The 8,201-nt window shown below is 38.6% G+C and overlaps 1 pseudogene; it reads left to right on the forward strand.

The window, feature by feature from the left end:
- Positions 1-563: 563 nt before the first annotated feature.
- On the forward strand, positions 564-1,152 carry LOC109377118 (intraflagellar transport protein 22 homolog; annotated as a pseudogene).
- Positions 1,153-8,201: the final 7,049 nt, after the last annotated feature.

Here is an 8,201-nt window from a genome sequence, read left to right on the forward strand (position 1 = left end):
AAATCACCCTGAACACAGTGGCTAAAATCAACAAACATTAATCACCTCACAATTTCTGTCGGTTATGAATTTGGAAGCAGCTTAGCTACATGGTTCTGGCTCCGGGTCTCATAAGATTGCAGGCAAGATGATGGTCAGGACTGCAGTTATGTGAAAGTTTGACTGAAGTTTGAGAATCTGATTCCAAGATGGTGTCCTCACACAGCTCTTGGCTGGAGGCCTCAGTTCCTTGTCATAGGACCTCTCCGTAGAGATACTTGAGTTTCCTAAGACATGGCACCTAGCCACCCCCAAAAAGAGAAATCCAAGAGAGATCAAGGAGGAAAACACAATATCTTTTTATGACCTAATCTTGGAAATCATAGTGACGTCTATCACATTTTGTTCTTTAGAAACAAGTCACTAAATACAGCCTACACTAGAAGGGAAGGCAATTAGGCTTTATATAGACAAGAAAGGAGTATCAAAGAACTATGGACAGGGCTTCTGCTACACGCTGACAACAGTGCTGTCTAGGACTACGCTGGAGTGGGCTCCGGTGGGTCTCTTGGAGGCAGACCGCGATGCTAAAAGCCAAGATCCTCTTCATGGAGCCCTGGCGAGATGAGTTAACTGAGAGTCAACAGGGAAATCCATAGTGGAAAAAACATTTTGGTCCACTTCCTGACAGGATCTTGACATCACCAAATACAACCCAACCTAAGGAGTGAGGGATCTGGAGTTTGAGAACCCACACGTTATCACAACAACAAAGGCATGGGGTGAGAATTTGAGCTATGGGATTGTGGTGGCGATCTAAAGTTCGAGTCTTGCTGGCCAGCCCTGATGAAAGACTCTCACTGGAATGGTAGCCATCTTTAATACTGACATCCCAAGCGACCTGCAGGAAATCGAGATGTGATATTCCTGCTTTGTCCAGCAGCAGTTCTTACAGGATACTCAGTGTTTGTTAATTGCATACCACAAACCACGTTCTGGAAATGATAAGGAAACCTGTCTTGGTTGCCTCCCTTGAACAAGCTGAAGCTGGTCCACTCCAATCTTGAGAATAACCCTGAAGAGATCTGGATGGAATTCATAAAGTATTTAATAAGCATAATCAACTCATTGCCTGAAAGCAGAGACCAGGAGGAGATGTCAGTTACTACCTAAACATTCTTCATCTGGATTCTTCCACATCCTAAGTGAGGTCAGCTTTTTTTCCCCAGTGCTGATCTGAAATCTTACCCAGATGCTGATGTTTTCTTCTCTCTATGGCTCTAGAAGAAATTTTCCTTATCTGCTTGAAGGTATTAGTCACCCAGGAAGTTGAATCACACCATCTATACTCTAGCCTTAGTTCAGCTGAGAAAATCCTATTATGTATTGAATTTTTATTCCTTTGGCCTGGGCCTTTCCAAAGAGCTGGAAAACAGGTATTTTGTTTTCCCCTTCACATACGTCAAATTATAAAACTTGGGGAATTGTAACTGTTATAGCCCAATGATACAACAGTAGTTTAATCCATGTGTATTTGTTGGAATGTGATTTTCATTTCTTAATTCACTCAACAGCAACTTGTTGAGCACCTTACTATGTGCTACACCATTCTAGCTGTAAACAAAACATAAAAATTCTTTCTCTCATGGAGCTTTCATTCTGTTCTTCTAAATAACAGTGAAGTAGAGTAAAAAACTGAAGTACTACACCTTGGACATGCAAAATATTATATATTTTTCATTGTCTGTAATTGATCTAAATCTCATGTGTCCATCCTCCTAGATAATGAGCATACTTCAAGTACTTATGATGCCAAAGGAATGTATAGTCAATCCTCATTTATGGATTCTATATTTGCAAATTTGCCTACTTGCTAAAATATTTTCACAAACCTCCAAATCAATACTCACAGTACTTTGACAGTTATTCAGAGTGGCAAAAAATTTGAATCACTGGATTCCCACATTCCCAACTGAAGCTGAACAAGGCAGTGCTCTGCCTTATTTCAGCTGTCATACTGTAAACAAGTGCTTTTCTTCAGGTCTGTTTAGTGCCACATTTTTGTATTTTTGTGCTTTTCATTGGTTATTTTAAAATGGCCCCCAAGTGCAGTGCTAAAGTGCTGTCTAGTGGTTTCTAAGCACAAAAAGGATGTAATGGGCCTTGTAGAGAAAATACATGTGTTAGATAAGCCTCGTTCCAGCATGCGTTATAGTGCTGTCGGCTGTGAGTGCAATGTTAATCAACAACATATATCAAATGAGGTGTCTTTAAACATAAGCATACAAAAAATAAAGTTATGCATTAATGGCTGATGAAAATATTGTGATCAGAAGCATGTAGGAACCTAACCTTGTATTTCCTCAGAAATAATGCTTTGGCATTCACTAATGCAGTGTTCATGGTGACTTCATAGAACATACTGATCATGAATAATGAGAATCTACTGTATCTCCAACTCTTGCAATTTAAAGGTTTCAGGTTAGTTCAATCTCTAATAAGCATTTAATTAATTAAAAAAATAAAAACTATGGACATTCTTTCAAACCACCATTCATAAATGTCATAAAGTGGCATCAAAAAAGGAATCCTTAAACCAAGCTTGGAGAATCATAAAAATCTCCCCACAGGAAAGTTAAGACTAGGAGTGGTAATGAAGAAAAGTTCAAAGAGCACCCCAGGCAAAAGTTAGAACCAGGGAAATAGTCCTTCAGATAAGAGTAGGAAAACTGGACTGCAGCACCTAACTGAATGTGTGAAGTTAACAATTGTCACATAGCCCTTCATTTTATATACCATTAAGAAAGGAGGGCCGGCCGAGTGGTGTGTTGGTTAAGAACTGGCTTGGGATGCCAGCTCTGAGTAGCAGGGCCCAGTTCAGATCGAACATGAGGGCCAGTGACACTGCCCTCTAGAGCTAAGATGGTGAACAACAGCTCAACCTGGAGCTAAGCTGCCGTGAGTTGCCGGCAAAGACGTAGACTGCAGCCCCTGGCTGCAGTAGGCTGCCATAAGCTACTGTGAGTGGCCGGCAGCTGGTGTGAGCTGCCAAGAGCTGCTGTGAGTGGCTGTCCAGAAGCTGGTGACCAATCAATCTGCCTCACCTGGAAGAGTGCAATGATAATACCAACATGGGCCAGTGAAGCAACGTCCTCCACAACCAGACTGAAGAACAAAAGGACAGCAAGATGTCTGTTTCCCTTCCTCTGATTCCCCAGTGCTGTGCCCCTCCCCCAATTCCCAATAAAAAATCTTTAAAAAAAAAAGGAAAAATGCTGCCACTTAAATATTATAAACCACTGATTGTAAAACATATCTGCATTTCAGAATCATAAGGTTATGAAATGAAATAAAAGTGTATTTTAGAACCAATGAAATTGCTAATTTGATATTGATAAGGCCTAGAATGAGGTAAGGGAGTATGGAGTTTGAAGCCAGAAAGGAAGGCAATGGACCAAAAGATGAGGAATCCTAGAAACCTGTAAGTTCAGCCTTTAACCTGTTGTCAGTGGGAAGTCATAGAGGTTTTAAACTGAATAGCGAATAATCAAATAATAAGATCTCTGTTTTAGAAAGACCATTGTGGTTGCAGTACACAAGATGAATTGAAAGAAAGGATACCAGTTAAGCGTTGATTGTAGTAAAAATCCAGAGCAGATAAGAGTTGAGGAAGAGTTAGCAGCAGTAGTTTGATTATAGAGATATTAAAGAAAGAATCAATGAGAGTTAGTGATTAATTGGATGTGGGGGTGGGAGAAAGGAGAGTGGGCTTTATAATATTAAAACATTTCATCACCATAAATATTATACAATGACAATATGTATAGTTTCAATGCCTTTCTGATTGCTATTAATTACCACTATTGGCATCATTATTCTTGTCTCTTCATATTGTATTATCTACTGGGACTGGCTGAATTCATGCTATTTAGAGAGACAGTATGATGCAGTGAAAAGTATAGAGACTTGGGAGACAAAAGAGATTGTTATGCAATTCTGGCTTTATCCTGTAGGATGTGAATTTGGGCAAAATATATGAACTTTCCAAGACAGTTTCCTCACATTTTATGTGAGGATGAACTATCTCTTCTGCTAGTTGTGTGGAACACAGAAAGCTTATATTCAAGTGTCTGAGTGCTTCATTGCCTGACATACAATGGATGTTTTTTAAATTAATGGTTGCTACTATTATAACATTCATGTAGCACTTAATTTGACAAACCAAATGATCATTTAGTTGGTTATTTTTACAACCATTATATGAAATAATAAAGAAGGTCATGAAAAGGTATGAAGTCATTAAGGCAGGTAAAGGATAGGATTCACATTGTTGTTTCTATCCTACTCTGCCAAGAGCATTACTCAGTATTGACCATATAAGTTAAAGATCAAGAGTCTATGTGCAGGATATTCTGCCCATGGGTAAGGGATAATTTGGAAAGGATACAAGATTCTAATTTTTCCACAATTGAACAGAATGTTAATGGGTATTTCATGAATTTTTAAAGAGGAGTTTCATTGTCAAGTAAGTTCAAGAAATGCTGGGGCTTGTTAAACCAGTTTCTTTTCTGCAAAATTTACACAGGCTTTTTAAATATTCTCAAGTGTGCTGTAAATCTCCAAGAAGGAGAAAATGGTGCAGCATCTTCCAAACTTATTTGATGATGAAACTGTTTTGAGACTAATTTTCCATAGAATATAAGTTTGGGTAATTTTGCAACAGACTATATTTTCTTAAATACCTGCATTCATAGGTATCCTGTTTTTATCTTACTTTAGAAATAGCCATCATATGGCAGCCAGTGTGAGCTGCCAAGAGCCACCATGAGTGGCCGTCCAGGGGCCGGTGACTGATCTGCCTCACCTGGGAAGAGTGCAATGATAATACCAACATGTGCCAGTGAAGCGACATCCTCCACAACTGGCTGAAGAACAAAAAGACAGCAACTTGTCTGTTCCCCTTCCCCGATTCCCCAACGTTGTTCCCCTCCCCCAGTTCCCCAATAAAATATTTTTAAAAAAGAAAGAAATAGCCATCATATCTGAGAGACATAGTAAAAAAATGTTTATGACTCAGGAAAAAAGAATCTTAAAATTACTAAATATAAGGACTTTCTTGTTTCTTGACATTGATTGTCAGAAAAAATAAAAAAGAAGGAACAATAAAATTTATAGAAAGTACTGAAAATTAACCATTCTCATTTTACTTCTCTGTGCATATAGAATATGATAAATGATTTCTGTGGATGACAAGATTATACAGCCATGAAAAGTATAAAGAAGCTTTTCTTTGTATATATTTAAACCTTGTATAAGCTATGAAGTTACCAAAACAATAAATAATCATCTTTAAAATATGCATCCATTTTCCTTACCTATTTATTTAAAAGACATCAGAGAGAGATATATAGGGATATACATTTAAGTATTACTGCTAAGTATAACAGTACACATATAACACTGCAAAATCACAGAAATCAGGGGAAGCTGAACAATAATACTCAGGTAAAAAAGAAACCAAAATAAATCAGCAGTTGGCATTAAATGTCATTTTCAAACACACTGGTGTTAGCATCATATCTAATATCTGTGGTTGAGAAAGGATTAAAGAGCCTGATCTAGTTAGTATTCTGACTCATCCCCCATCCCATCATACCTCCAAAGGGCCTCACTTGCCTTCTTGGTCAATCTCCCTGACAAGGCTGAGTGGCCTTACTTTTGGCATTTTACTGTATGGTTTTCTTATTTGGCCTGTACCTTTAGTAGGCTATCAAGCATCATATTTTTTATTTGGATAGCTTAATGTATAGCCTGGATATTTCCCACTGACTCCTAAACATGCTGTATGGAATTGATCTTTCTTCCAAGATCAGATGCCTTCTGCAAAACAGAGTTATAATGAAATCCTCATTACTCCAAAATCATGTCCTTGGAGTTAACAGTTTATCTACATGTTTCTAGAAAGATAATGTCTCTGTGTAGCCAACTCACCCTCTTGGTTGTTGTTGTTGTTTTTAATTCATGAAGCAAGCCTTTGTGTCGATTTCCAAAAGCATACGTACTGTGCATTAGATTCTGTCCAACAAGCTCTCCCTGTGCAGTGATCCCTTGTATCAATGCTACAAATTGTCAGCGCCTCAGCGAAATGAAGATATTGATTTCACCATAACTCCTTTCACCACCTCCATAGGAGGCTCTTTCTTCAGATACAGAAAATACATTAAAACTCTATGCTGTCACAAGGTAGATTAATGCCCTTATGTCACAGCTCTCCTTGGAAACTGCATCAAATGCCAAGCATTAGAACTGGATTAGGAGCTACCGAGACCTTTGAACAACCCAAGATGGCCATTCTCTCTGTCCCATGTGAACAATGGCTCCATCTGCAAATAAAGTCATGAAAATGAAAATGCCTTGGGGAAAGAATGCATAGATGCCCTAGTATCAGGTCATCACACACAATGCAGAGTGGACAGTCATGTGGATAGAGAATGAGGCAGCATAATCAAACTGGGTAAGAAAAGGCAAAAACGCTGGGGAATGCCAGATACCTGAAAATGCTTTTGAAATACAGCACAATAAAAAAAATATCTAGGAAAAGAAATTATTTACCCGAGTGACTTCTTGACCGATCAGTTTCCATTCTCCTGAAATTCCATCCAATATTTCCTTCTTGAATTTCAGCCTTCTGGGATAATAGCTTTTGCTGCTTCTTAGTTAAACCCTCACTTCTTGCTATAATCTCTTGGAACTGATCCTCACTCAGAGCTCCCTGAATCACCACTTGGTTGATTTATTACCTGTTTTTGTGCTCTCATTTCTAATTTAGCATAACCCTAATTTCATCTCTTTCCAAGAATGCTTTAAACAGACCTGGCATTTCTCCCACCATATAAACCATGTCTCTCTTCTTCTTATAATAAGCAAAGAGCTTCTCCTTCTGAACAGAGGAAAAGTGACTATCAGGTAGAATGTAATTCTGCCCCCTATGAGCATCAGAACCAGTTTCATGAAAATCCCTTTGTTTCCATTTTCTGCTAATGACTTTCATGAAGGGGCAAGGTATTCAGAAGTCCACAGATGACAACCAAAGGAAGTTTATAAGGCCACTGTGTGTAGCCTTTGTAAGCTGTTTAGCATACAACTCCCAAGGGGCACCATGCACATGTGCTGCAATAACAGCACCTACTGTAGTCATGCAGTTCATAACTAGAGCTATCATATATGACAGTCCTACTCATAGCCAGCCACATGATAAGTCAAGTGAAAAGTTGGGAACTCCTTGTAGGTAGGTCTATTTTGGGGTAAATTTGAAGTTTTTTTCAGCCATTCCATGAGGCATCTGTTAATTCAAAATGAGAAGTCACAGGACTTCCATAGTATTCACCCATTGTACCAAGGTGAAATACATGTTGCTAATCCGTAAACTCCTTACTTATCTAAGACAAAATTAATCCTGCTCTGGTGTCTATTTCAGGATGATCACCCAGGGTTGTGCTGGACAATTTCTCAGACTGAAATGGGGAACCCAACCCTAGGAGCAACACTTACATTTGCATTCTATAGAAATAGGATTTGAATCTATGGCGTTTATCTCCAAAAGTAAGTAGTTCAGATGGTGAGGAAAATAGATATAATCAACTATGGCCAGGATGGAAAATTCATGGAAGATTGTGTTATCAAATGGGCATATCTAGGAATGACAATAGAAGCCAATATAAACCACATCTTGTTTTTTTTACCTAGAATGATTTTGGTCACATGCCTTGAGATTAGCTCTCAAAATTAGGGATGGAGATTGCAGTTTTTGTAAATAAATATCCATGTTCTGGTATTTTCAAAGAATTTCATGAAGCATGGTCTGGCCCTCGAGAAGCATCTGTCACCCACATAAAACCAGTTACTTATCAATTGATTCTCCATTGATCATCCCTCCAAAGTGGAACTATTGGTCTAGGAGATGCCCTTAATAGTGACATGTAGTTGGAAAATCATTTCTGTCTACATTTATCTTTTGGTAGGTTCTGAGTGCACAGATACTTCTATTATCAGAGAGGGTAGTGAGGGCATTCACAATGACAATCAGGCTCACCAAGATTGGGAAAGAACTGAATTCTCACCCAAAATAACTTGAGAGGTTATCTGCAATGCCTTTGTGAGAAATAAGAATCTCTAAGTGGCTGGCTGAGTGGCTCAGTTGTCAAAGAGCTCACTCAAGAGTG

Source organism: Hipposideros armiger, unplaced genomic scaffold, assembly GCF_001890085.2.
Source record: "Hipposideros armiger isolate ML-2016 unplaced genomic scaffold, ASM189008v1 scaffold_1297, whole genome shotgun sequence".
NCBI classification, from domain to species: domain Eukaryota; kingdom Metazoa; phylum Chordata; class Mammalia; order Chiroptera; family Hipposideridae; genus Hipposideros; species Hipposideros armiger.